Below are 13,801 nucleotides of genomic sequence, written 5' to 3' on the forward strand. Positions count from 1 at the left end.
ACAACACAATTTTTTTATTTTTTTAAGATTTTATTTATTTGAGAGAGAGAGAATAGGTGAGAGCAGGGGGAGAGGGAGGTGTAGAGGGAGAGGGTGAAGCGGACTCCCCACTGAACAGGGATCCCATCTGGGGGCTCCATCCCAGGACCCTGGGGTTATGACCTTAGCCAGAGGCAGACGCATGACTGACCCACCCAGGCACCCCTAAACAACACGTTTTAAATAACCTATGAAACAAAGAAGAAATGACAAGGGAAAACAGAAAAATACTTTTGAATAAGTGAAAATAAAACACACATAAAATTATTTTGATTAAGCTAAAGGAATCCTTAGAAGGAAATTAATAGCTTTAATGGCTTATATTAAAATAAAGGGCTTAAATCACTTGAATTTTTATTTGAGGAAACTTCCATTTGAGGACATTAGAAAAATAAAAGGAAATTAAATGCTAAATTAGCAGAACGGAAATAGTATTAACAGCTGAAATTAGAGATTTATAGAACAAAGGAACAGACAAAATCAATGAAATAAATATTAGTACTTGGAAAATATCAGGAAGATTGAAAATAGTATTCACACTATCCAAATATGTGTGTATGAAAGAGACAGGCAGAAAGACAGAAGAAAATAATTACCAGTATTAGAAAATATCACCTCAGCTTCTACAGACATAAAAAGGATAAGGAAGTAGTATCAGAAACAATTTTTCACCGATCAATTTGGGTCAATTCCCTGAATGACACAAAATTCATTCAAGTAAACAAAGAAACACAACCAGAACTTCCCTCTATCTATTCAAAAATTAAAGTCACAGTTAAAAACCTTCCTACAACAAAGACTCCAGATTCAGGCGGCTTCAACTGTGAATACAAAATATTTAAAGAATAAGTAATACCAATTTTCTAAATAATAGAAGAGAGTAAACATGCCCTGACTTGTTTTATGAGGCCAGCATCACTGTTTTACCAAAAGCAGACTAAATTACCAAGAAAGAAAACTAGAGAAAATATCTTTATGAAATAGACAAAATTCCTGAAAATTCTTTTTAGCAAATCAAATCAGTAAGGCATTTTGTTTTCAAAACATAGTGTAAGTCATGCATTAGTATGCACAATTACAATAGTAAAGGGTATGCGATCAATCTGGAGAGTCAAACACGGTATGGAGTCCAAGTCCTGTACTATTTTCAATTCAAATACCAACTATAATCCTGCCTTGTATGACCATGGAGTTTCTCTAAACCTCATGCTGCATATCTGTATGACAATGATGAATATGTTAGGATTATTGTGAGGATTAAATACAGTGTTCCTAACACACTGTCTAGAACAGAGTAGGTGTATGTTTAAAAATCTATAATTAGACTGTAAGCTTACTGAGGTAGATCCTTCTTTGAACTCCCTAAGAGTCTTAGCACACAGTAACTTCTACAACTAACAGATCTACTGAATAACTGGTTAACTGAAACAGAATTTTTCAAAGTGTATTCTGCTGATTTCTTAATTGCTTTTTAGTTTGTATAGAAAATAATTTTTATACAACTGGAAAAATAAATCAGATTCCTGAACATATTAAACAGAAGGAAACAGAAGGAAATGGGAAAATAAATGATTGACTCAGGCACCGGAAAATATTTTTTAAAAAGTAGGTGAAGGGAATACAGAATTAAATTTGCATTCTGGTCCCTTATCACAATTGAATAACATGTGTTATAGAATATTGTAGAGAAGAACACCAGACTCATAATTGAGAAAGCATTTGTTCTGACCTAAAACAAAATAAAACAAAACAAAAACTTGGAGGAAATAATTGTTAGAGAAGTTGAAAAACTTTTGACTGTATTTTCACTTTAATTATGTTTGAGGAGCTTGCATTTATTTTGAACCAACAGAAGTGGGAACTACTTCATCCAGGAGGCTGGTGTGCAACATTTAGAATTACCGGCAGGGGTAAAACCAGACACTCTGCATGCTGCCTTCAGTAGATTATCACATAATCCTTACAGCTACGCTGTGAAATGGAGATTATCATCATTGATTTAGTGATTAGAAAACTGAGGCTCAGAGACGTTTAGAAAACATGCCAAGCTCATATAGTTAACACATGCTAGAGTTCGAGTTAGGACTCACATTCAAGTTTCCAATATTCTGTGTTTTTTGGGGATGCTGTTCTCATGTAGTAGTCTGCAATATTTTATTTGGTTTAAACCTTTACAAAGTACTCTCATAAAATCATCTTTAACACCACAAAACTCTCTTCTGTGTAGTTAGGCTCTTATTACTTCATGGTTGACAAATACCGAGGTCAAGAGAGATTGAAACTAAAGGGAGGCTGGGAAGATGGTGGAGTAGGAGGACTCTAAGCTTACCTCGTCCCAGGGATAACACTGTTAAGTGTTAACACTGACATCAGTATACATAACCCAGAAAATGACCAGAAAACTGGTAGAACGAGCTCCACAACTAAAGGCAGCAAAGAGGCTACACTGAGGAGGGTGAGAAGGGTGATATATGGTGAGGAACTAAATGGATAGACCATCAGCAGGAGGGAGAGGCCTGTAAGCCCAGAGAAAGTAGAGAAACAGAATATCAGACCAGAGAGCTGCAGGGGGAAGATGAATCCACATGACAGCTGGCTTTGAACACTAGAGGGGTCAAATTTTTCGAGTTCTTACATCCAGTGGGACTTAAAGCCTGGAATTTCAAAAATCAGTAGGCCCAGGTCTGGTAAAGACTGGAAGGCAGTAGGACCTGAGTCCCCACCCTCAAAGAGACAGCACAACAAATAGGCCCGCGGATAGAGCACAGAAGCAGCAGTTTGAAAAACACTTGGGGGATACAGGAGGGAGAGTTATTTACCAATCTCAGAGTGTGTCCTGGAGAGAAAGAAATTGCTAGGAGACTTCTCCAGGAACAAAGGAGCTAGCAAGGGTCATTTCCGTCCTCTGCCCCCCAGCTTAAACACACAGCTACCTGTGGGAAACAGCTAGACAAGAATCGGACATTCACTCCCTAAACTGCTTACACTAAGCCCTGCCCCACCAGGCATCTGTGGATCCACCCTTTCCAGTCATGTTTGCCCCAGTATAGGAGCTTCAGGTCCCTCCCCCAGGAGGCCAGCACAAATCCTGCCAACACCACATTTCCCAACCCACACACGTTGTGGGGCCTTGGTTGCAGCAACACAGCAGTAGGCCCCCTCCTTTGGAAGATTGCATGCACCTTATTAAAACTGCATGCCCCACCCCAACTGACCTGGTCCTGGTAGCAGCACATCCCCTCTCACCTGTGCAAGACTTGTGAGCACTGTACGCCCTGTCCCTTCCAATACACTCTTGACTGGAGCCCATTCAAACGGGGGCCACAAACCTGGCAGTGTGCTAGCAGCTCTGACAGCCTCCAATACCATTCCAACAGTGTCTCCTGCCCTGGGAAGAGGGGAAGAGAACCACACACACCTGTCAGGCTATGGCCCCAGCAATGGGTTGGGGGCAGAAAGTTGGTCTGATCGCAGGCCCTGCCCACCAGCAAAAAACTTCTCAAGGACCAACACAGGGAAAACACCCTGAAGTTTGGTGCCACTGCATTGCTAGCAAATACCTGACTAATCTCAAGCTCAAGGCGGCCCAAGAATGGCTTGCTAACATGACAGGGACCAGACACTGCCCACAACAGGCAAAGAGAGCCCTTGCAAATGACTGAAGGAAAAAAGTCACTCAGCTACAATAGCAGGGTACACACAACACACATAGGAGACCTCCTAGAAGTGCCAGGTTCCGGTGAGCAGAGGACACTACATGGCAAGGCATGACAGTACCTCTTCTTCCTAAGGCCATCACTTTCAAGAGCAGGAGACATAGCTGACTTTCCTAACACACAGAAACACACACAGAATCAGACAAATTGAGAAGAATATGTCCCGAATGGAAGACAGGACAAAAACCACAGCAAGAGAGCTCAGAGAAATATTTAAGTAATATGCCTGATACAGAATTTAAAGTAATAATCATAAAGATACTCACTGCACTTGAGAAAAGTGTGGAAGACATCAGTGAGACCCTTAACAAATAGATTAAATAAAATCTATCAGAGATGACGTGCACAATACACAAAATTAAAATACACTAGATAGAATAAAGAGAAGACTACAGGAAGCAGAAGAACAAATCAGTGATCTGGAGGACTGAGTAATGGAAAGTAATCAGGCTGGGCTGGTGAGAGAAAAAAAAAATATGCAGAATGAGAACAGCCTTAGAGAACTGTGTCACCATCAACTGCAATAACATTTGCATTTTAGGGATCCCAGAAGAAGAGAAAGAAAAGGGGACAGAAAATTTATTTGAAGAAATAATAGCTGAAAACTTCCCTAATCTAGGGAAGGGAACAAAAATCCAGATTCAGGAGGCACTGAGATCCCTGAACAAAATCAACCCAAGGAAATCCACAGCAAGATATATAGTCATTAAAATGACAAAAAGTAGTGACAAAGATATAACTTTAAAAGCAGCAAGAGGAAAGAAGACAGTTATATACAAGGGGAACTCCATAAGACTATCAGTGGATGTTTTAGCAGAAATTTTGCACTCAACAAGAGACTGTAAGGATGTATTCAAAGTGCTGAAAGGGAAAAATCTGCAGCCAAGAATACTCTATCCAGCAAGGCTATCATTCAGAATGGAAGGAGAGATAAAAAGTGTCACAGATAGACAAAAATTAAAGAATTCATGACCACTAAACCAGCCCTACAATGAAAGGTAAAGGAGACTTGTGAGTAGAAAGGAAAGACCATAAGCAGGAGTAAGGGAAGAAGGAAGCACAAAAGCAGTAAAAATAAGTACACCTATAAAAATCAGTCAAGGACCTCACAAAATAAAAGGATAATAAAGTATCACACCATATACCTAAAACATGGGGGAAGAAGAGTAAAGGATGGGTTCAAACTTAAGTGACCATCAACTTAATAGAGACTGCTATATGCAAAAGCTCTTATATACAGACCTATTGGTAAACATAAATCAAAAACCATTAACAGATATGCAAAAAACAAAGAGAAAGAAATCCCATTATATCATTAAAGAAACCAGCAAACTATAAAAGAGAGCAAAGGAAGAAAGGATCAGAGAAGAACTACAAAAACAACCATAAAACAAGTAACAAAATGGCAATAAATACATAACTATCGAGAGTTAGTTGAATATAAGTGGACTAAATGCTCCAAGCAGAAATCATAAAGCAACAGAATGTATAAAAAAGCAAGACTTATCTATAGACTGCCTACCAGAGACACATTTGAGACCTAAAGACACATGCAGAGGGAAAGTGAAGGGATGGAAAAAACTTTATCATGCAAAGGGATGTGAAAACAAAGCCAGGGAAGCAATACTTCCATCAGATAAAATAGATTTTAAAACAAAGACTATAACAAGAGACATAATATGGCCATAAAGGGGACAATCCAACACAAAGATACAAAAATTATAAATATATATCCACCCAATATGGGAGCACCCAAATAATTAGATAGTTAATAACAAACATAAAGGAAGTAATGGATAGTAACACAATAGTAGGAAACTCTAACATCCCACTTACATCAATTGTTAGATCACCCAAACCGAAAATCAACAAGGAAACAGTGGCTTTGAATGACACACTGGACTAGATGGATTTAACAGATATATTCAGAACATTCCATCTTAAACAACAGACTACACATTCTTTTCAGGTGCACATGGAACATTCTCCAGAATAGATCACATATTAGACCACAAAACAAGACCTCCAAAATTCAACAATATTGAAGTCTGTCTTTGTTTTCCCTTTCCTCTCTGATTCTTTTTTTTTTTCTTTTTAAAAATTGTTATTTAAATTTAATTTAGTTAACGTATAGTACATTACTAGTTTCAGGGGTGAAATTTAGTGATTCATCAGTTGCATACAACACCCAATGCTCATTATTTCAGGTGCCTTCCTTAATGCCTATCACTCAATTGCCTCACCTCCCCACCTCCCCTCCAACAACCCTCAGTCTGTTTCCTGTAGATAAGAGTCTCTTATGCTTTGCCTCCCTTTCTGTTTTTATCTTATTTTTCCTTCCTTCCCCTGTGTTCATCTTTGTTTCTTAAATTCCATATATGAGTGAAATCATATGATATTTGTCTGTCTCTGACTGACTTATTTAGCTTAGCATGATACTCTCTCGTTCCATCCACATTGCAGCAAGTGGCAAGATTTCATTCTTTTTGATGGCTGAGTAATATTCCATTTGAATATATGGACCACATCTTCTCTATCCATTCATCTGTTGATAGACATATAGGCTCTTTCCATATTTTGGTTATAATGGACATTGCTGCTATGAACATTGGGGTGCAGGTTCCCCTTTAAATCACTAATTTTGTATCCTTTGGATAACTATCTAGAAGTGTGATTGCTGGGTCACAGGGTAGCTCTATTTTTAACTTTTTGAGGAGCCTCCATATTGTTTTCCAGAGTGGCTGCACCAATTTGCTTTCCCACCAATAGCATAAGAGGGCTCCCCTTTCTCCACATCCTCACCAACATCTGTTGTTTCCTGAGTTGTTAATTTTTGCCATTCTGACAGGTGTGAGGTAGTATCTCATTGTGGTTTTGATTTGTATTTCCCTGATGCCAAGTGATGTGGAGCATTTTTTTCATGTGTTTGTTGGACATTTGTATGTCTTCTTTGGAGAAATGTCTGTTCATGTCTCCTGCCCATTTCTTGACTAGATTTTTTGTTTTTTGGGTGTTAAGTTTGATAAGTTCTTTATAGATTTTGGATACTAGTCCTTTATCTGATATGTCAATTGCAAATATCTTCTCCCATTCTGTAGATTGCCTTTTAGTTTTGATGATTGTTTCCTTCGCTGTGCAAAGACTTTTTATCCTGATAAAGTCCCAATAGTTCATTTTTGCTTTTGTTTCCCTTTCTTCCAGAGACGTGTTTAGCAAGAAGTTGCTGCTGCTGAGGTCAAAGAGGTTGCTGCCTGTGTTCTACTCGGCAGAATTTTGATGGATTCCTGTCTCACACATAGGTCTTTCATCCATTTTGAGTTTTTGTTTATCGTGCATCTTTTCTAACCAGAATGCTATGCAAGGAGAAATCAAGCATAAGAAAAAATCTTGAAAAAGCACAAATATGTGGAAGTTAAATAATATACTACTAAACAATGAATGGTCAACCAAGAAGTCAAAGAAGAAATAAAAAATTACATGGAGACAAATGAAAATGAAAATGCCACAATCCAAAATGTTTGTGATGCAACAAAAGCTGTTTTAATAGGCAAGTTTATAGCAATATAGGCCTACCTCAAGAAGCAAGAATAGTATCAAATAACCTAACCTTATGACTAAAGGATTTAGAAAAAGACAAACCAAACCCCAAACCAGCAGAAGGAAGGAAATAATAAAGATTATAGCAGAAATAATATAGAAACTAAAAAAACCCAATAGAATAGATAAATGAAACTATGAGATAGTTCTTTGAAAAGATTAAAAAAAAAAATAGATAACCTCTAGCCAGGATCCAACATACAGAGAAAAAGAGAGATAGAGAGTGTGTGAGAGAGAGAGAGGAATCAAACATAATCAGAGATGAAAGAGGAAAAATAACAACCAGCACCACAAAAATACAAAGGAATGTAAGATTATGAAAAATTATATGCCAACTAACGAGACAACCAAGAAGAAATCAATAAATTCATAGAAACATATAATCAAAACAGTATGTCAATGGCACAAAAATAGACACATAGATCAATAAAAGAGAAGGCAAAACCCAGAAATAAACCCAAAATTATATGGTCAATTAATCTTCCAGAAAGAGGCAAGCATAAGTAGTGGGGAAAAGACAATCCCTTCAACAAATGGTGTTGGGAAAACTGGACAGCTACATGAAAAAGTATGAAACTAGACCACTTTCTCAAACCATACACAAAAATAAATTCTAAATGGATTAAGGACCTAAATGTAAAACCTGAAACCATAAAATTCCTAGAAAAGAGCACAGGCACTAATTTCTCTGATCTCAGCCATACCAACATTTTTCTAGGTGCGTCTCCTGAGACAAGGGAAATGAAAGCAAAAATAAACTATTTGGACTTTATCAAAATAAAAAGATTCTGGACATTAAAGGAAACAACCAACAAAACTAAAAGATAACCTACTGAGTGGGAGAAAATATATTTTCAAATGATACATCTGGTAAGGAGTTAGTCTCTAAAATATATAAAGAATTTAGAAAACTCAACACCCAAATAGTCAAAAACCAAACAATCCAGTTAAAAAATGGGCAGAAGACATGAACAGACATTTCTCCAAAGAAGACATCCAGATGGCCAAAAGACACATGAAAAGATGCTCAACATCACTCATCATCAGGGAAATGCAAACCAAAACCTCAATGAGGTATGACCTCACACCTATCAGATTGGCTAAAATGAGAAACTCAGGAAACGCCCAGTGCTGGTAAGAATGTCGAGAAAAAGGAACATTTGTGAACTGTTGTGTACTGTTGATGGGAGTGCAATCTGGTGCAGCTACTGTGGAAGACAGAATGGAGGTTCCACAAAAAATTAAAAATAAATCTATGGGATGCCTGGGTGGTTCAGTTGGGTCAGCATTTGCATTTAGCTCAGGTCATGATCCCAGAGTCGTGGATGGAGTCCCGCACCAGGCTCCATGCTCGGCAAGGAGCCTGCTTCACCCTCTGCCTGCTGCTCCCCCTGCTTGTGCATGCTCTCTTTCTCCTTGACAAATAAATACAATCTTTTTAAAAAATTAAAAATAGAACTACCCGATGATCCAGTAATTGTTCTAGTGGGTATTTACCCAAAGAACAGGAAAATAGTATTTCAAAGGGATACATGCACCTCTGTTTACTGCAGTATCATTTACAATAGCCAAATTATGGAAGTAGCTCAAGTATCTACTGATAGATAAATGGATAAATATGTGGGGGGGGTGTGTATTTATCTACCTATCTATCCATCTATAACACCCAATGAAGTATTATTCAGCCATAAAAAAGAACAGAATATTGCCATTTGCAACAACATGGATGGATCTAGACAGCATAATGCTAAGCAAAACAAGCCAGTCAGAGAAAGACAAATACCATGATTTCACTTGTATGTGTAATCTTAGAAACAAATGAATAAACCAATTTAAAAAAAAAAAGCACAGACTTGTAACTATAGAGAACAAACAGATGGCTACCGGAAGGTAGGTGGGTCAGAGGATGGGTAAAGTAGGTGAAGGGTATTAAGAGTACACTTACCTTTAGAGCACTGAGTAATGTATGGAATTGTTGAATCACTATATTGTATACCTGGAACTAATACAATACTATGTTAACTACACTGGAATTAAAATTAAAAAAAAAAAAGAGCGAGAGATATTGAGACTCTTCTAAGCAACACTGTGTTGGAGAAGTAGAATTCAAACTCAATTTCTACCTCTGACTTCAGTCTGAATAATTACAGAATTTTCAGTTGAGAATCTCCCCCTTCCCAAATGCCTTTTACTTGTGAATCTCTGTAATTTTCTAACGTCTGGTCTCTTATTCTGTTCCTTCTCGGATTTTTTTTTCCCTTTAGTTGCCTAGGTGATAGCTATGGAACCATGGGGCAAATTCAGTGCAATGTAGAAGCAAGACTTCAGAAATGACCAAGCCCTGATAGCTCTTTATCTCTGCCCCAGGCAATGTTTCTGAGCTGTTTTATAAAGTCCAATTCTATGCTTACAAGGGCACACGAGATTATGAGATGCACTAAAATAATTATTAGGAATGCCAAACACAAATAGGAAACAGTAGCAGTTTCTAGACTGAAGGCAAGGATTATGAATCTCTGCTTGATAGGAAATTAAAAAGAAATAATAGTTCAATATTGATACAGTAAATATTTCTATATCATATCAATATGTTAACGTATTGCTATGATTTCATGTCACTTAAATGTTTTCTTATAAAACCTTTGAAAGGTGCTTTATGATAAACAGTAACATGAAATAATAATAGTATTGAAAACTCTACCTAACTTTTTACCTTTCTGTTAAGACTTTATATTAAAACATCCCTATCTGAAACTTTAACAGTTTGCTAATACAGGAGAAGACTAATTCACTGGGGGCTGCAGAAGCATCTATGGCCTTTTCAAAGCTCCAAATCCTTTAAACCTCTTTTCTCCTTCATATTAGAAACACGAATAGCAAGACACAAATCTTGCAGCCAGATTTTTGCAGGGTATTTTTTTTCTCTCACAATTTGAGTAACATATTTCTTATAACAGTCTTTACAATAAGCAAATGCTTGTGGAAAAGTCAAGTGTTAAGGAAGCCATGCAAATTAACCATCTGGAGAGAACAACATTGTCTTGCCTAATATTGAGTTCAACAGATTTATAGGCTTATAAAATATCTTCATCTTTTAGCCTTTGAAATATTTTGGGATATATGACCAATTGCTATGATTCATCAAATATAAATTAACCTTGAGAGATGGGAAAATAGTTGACAAAGCCTTCATGTTTCCATCTAAGTATCAAGACAGTTATTTTGAAAACCATGACTAAAATAATAGGCAATGCCTAAAAATATATTTGAGAAAAATATTTTATTTATACTCAATGCATTTTTTTTCAAGAAATACCTAAAACGTACCATCAAGCTTCCATGTGGTTGTTCGAACACATATATTTAAGCGCTCTGCTGATGGTAATTGTGAGGAACTTGGACATGATATAAACAAATGAGTATTTTGACTTGATGGAAAGGAAGCTCATGCATCTCAAGAGGCCAAAGAGATCCTACCATTTAAGGAGGAATCGTGGCATTTTTCCTCTCATGGTTTGTTGGAGACCTATCTGTGTACTTGTCTGAGAATGTTACTTCAAAGGCTAAAAAAGGAACGGAAGGGCAAAGGGAATAAATTGATACCCTATCATCTGTTCACAAATATTTGAGATGTTTATTCTGATATTCATGACCTCGCTTGTTCTAACTCTGTTTAACATTCCAATATGTCCAGCAACAATTCCTGTTCGTTTATCTTTTGTTCTAGTCCTGACACTCAGCACGGCTCCATACCATACCATACACCATATGCTTTCCTCCCTAGGTGCCTCTGCTCACAGGTTTACCTTTTCCTATCTATCCCCTCTGGCCAGCAACCAATCTATATTCAATATTTATTTATTTAGTTAACGAATAGTGTAATATTGGTTTCACGAATACAATTTAGTGATTCATCACTTACATATAACACCCAGTGCCCATCACAAGTACCCTTCTTAATAGCCATCACCCATGTAGCCCATTCCCCACCCAACCCTCTTCCAGCAACCCTCAGTTTGGTCTCTATGGTTAAGTCTCTTACGGTTTGCTTCCCTTTTTTTCCCCCCTTCTATGTTCATCTGTTTTGTTTTTTAAATTCCATATATCCGTGAAATCATATACTATGTGTCTTTCTCTGATTTATTTCGCTTAGCATAATATACTCCAGCTCCATCCATGTCATTGCAAATGGTGAGATTTCATTCTATATTAAATTTAATGGGACACCTGGGTGGCTCAGTCAGTTAAGCATCTGCCTTCGGCTCAGGTCATGATCCCAGGGTCCTGGGATCGAGTCCTGCATCAGGCTCCTTGCTCAGTGGGAAGCCTCCTTCTCCCTCTGCCTGCCCCTTCCCCTGCTTGTGCTTTCTCTCTCTCTGGCAAATAACCAAATAAAATCTTAAAATAAATAAATTTAAAATTTATTGAAGTATGATTTACAAATAAGAAAATACACTGATTAAAATATACTCATATACTCAGTTCAATGAGTTTTGGAAAATTATCCCCACATTTGAAATATAGAACATATTGACTAAATTTTACACATAATTCTTACTATCATATCTGCTTTAACCCCATACCTCTTCACACACACCCTGAACCCAGGGTGAAAACTAATCTGCTTTCTGACATTATGAGTTTTGTCTTTTCTGGAATTCCTCATAAATGAATTTTTGTAGTATATACTCTTTAGTATCTGGTGTCTAGTGTTTAGCATGTTTTTTTTTTTTGAGATTGATCCTTGTGGTTACATGTGTTAGTTTTGCATTCTTATTCTTACTACTCCATTCCAATTATTTATCCCACAAATAAATATCACCAAAATTTATTTATCCATGTATTAGTGGACATTTGGTTGTTTCCACTTTTTTAATATTGTGAATTAGAGTTTTATGAGTATCATGTATAAATTCTTATGTGCACGTATGCCTTTTATTTCTCTTTAGTAAATGCCTAGGAGTAGGATTGATGAGTCATATGATAAGTGTATCTTTAGGCTTTTGAAAATTACAAAAATTGTTTCCCCAAGTGGTTGTATCACTTAAAATCCTACTCGAAATGTATAAGATTTTCAGTTACTATGCATATTCAACTCTTGATATAATGAGTCTTTAACCATGCTAACGGATGCCCAGTAGTACAACATTGTGGCTTTCAGTGTGCATCTTCCTGATGACTAATATGCCAAGCATTTTTTTTCATGTGTTTTTAAAAGCAATTTATGTATCATTGTCTTTAGTAAAGTTTCTGTTCAAATCATTTATCAATTTTTCCTGAATTGTTTTTATCTTGACTTTGTTTCTTCTTATGCATTCTTTAGAATTGGGTCATCTAGGGATAAAGACAGTTTTTCTGCTTCTTTCTACCAACAAGCCATGTGTATTTTCTCTTGTAATATTCCACTGGCTAGAGCCTCCAAAACAATATTGAGTAGAAGTATTGAGAGTAGATAGACTTGGCTTTCCCTTGATCTTGGGTGAAAACATTTGGTGTTTCAACATTAAACATAATAGTAGCTAGTTTGCCACAAATTATTGTTTTGTGTTTGATGTTTATCATCACCAAGCTGTTTTATTTTGGTAACACATTTTCTGTATATATTGAAATAATTTTAAGTTTTTTAAAAGTGTATTGATACTTTGAATTACACTAATTGTACTGTTAAACTAACCTTGAATTCCTGGAATTGCATATTTGTCAAAAATCTTTGAGCTGTACACTTGTCCATGGGATATTTTTTTTCATATATTGCTGGGTTCAATTTGCTAAAATTTTGCTAAGAATTTTGATTTTATGTTCATAAAGGATATTGAACTGTGTTTTAAAATTTATTTTTCCAGCTTTGTTAAAGTATAATTGATATAACATAATAAGATATTTAGAATATACACGATTAATTGATATACATGGTGACAGAATCTCCCCATCAATTAACACATCCATCACTTCATATATATATATGAATATATATGAATATATGAATATATATTTAAATATATATATATTTAAATCATGTCTGTTGAATTTTGTTATATGGTGACATTAGCTTCATAAAATTAGTTGGGAAATAGTTCCTCCTCTCCTGTTTTTTTGGTGAGCATGCATAGAATAGATATTTCTTCTTTATTTTATAGCATTAAACACTGGATCCAGATGGGTCTGGACTTCTCTTTGTTCAAGGTTCTAACCTACAAATTTAATTAACTTAATAGATAAAAACACTGAATAATTTCTAAGTGTTGGCAGTTTGATACTTTCCCATTTTTCTTATGCTGTTGAATTTATTCATAGGAATTTGTTCTTAATGACCTCTTATTATGTCTTTATCATGCTGGGTTTGTAGGATCTCTTTTTTGGAACACTGGGAGTTTATCAGGTTTCCTGATATTTCAAAAAATATATTTTGAAATATTATTTCAAAAAATATATTTTGAAATAGTATTTCA

At 36.2% G+C, this 13,801-nt stretch overlaps 1 long non-coding RNA gene across 1 annotated transcript in view; it reads left to right on the forward strand.

The window, feature by feature from the left end:
- Nucleotides 1-12,614, forward strand: part of LOC148110413 (uncharacterized) — a 34,990-nt gene extending 22,376 nt beyond the window's left edge. Inside the window, exon 2 of the long non-coding RNA XR_015724029.1 lies at nt 6,957-12,614. This is a non-coding gene — a long non-coding RNA (uncharacterized LOC148110413). The remainder of the gene's footprint in view (nt 1-6,956) is intronic.
- Nucleotides 12,615-13,801: the final 1,187 nt, after the last annotated feature.

Source organism: Ursus americanus, chromosome 3 (genome assembly GCF_024610735.1).
Source record: "Ursus americanus isolate L20-20 chromosome 3, mUrsAme1.1.p, whole genome shotgun sequence".
In the NCBI taxonomy this organism is placed as follows: Eukaryota; Metazoa; Chordata; class Mammalia; order Carnivora; family Ursidae; genus Ursus; species Ursus americanus.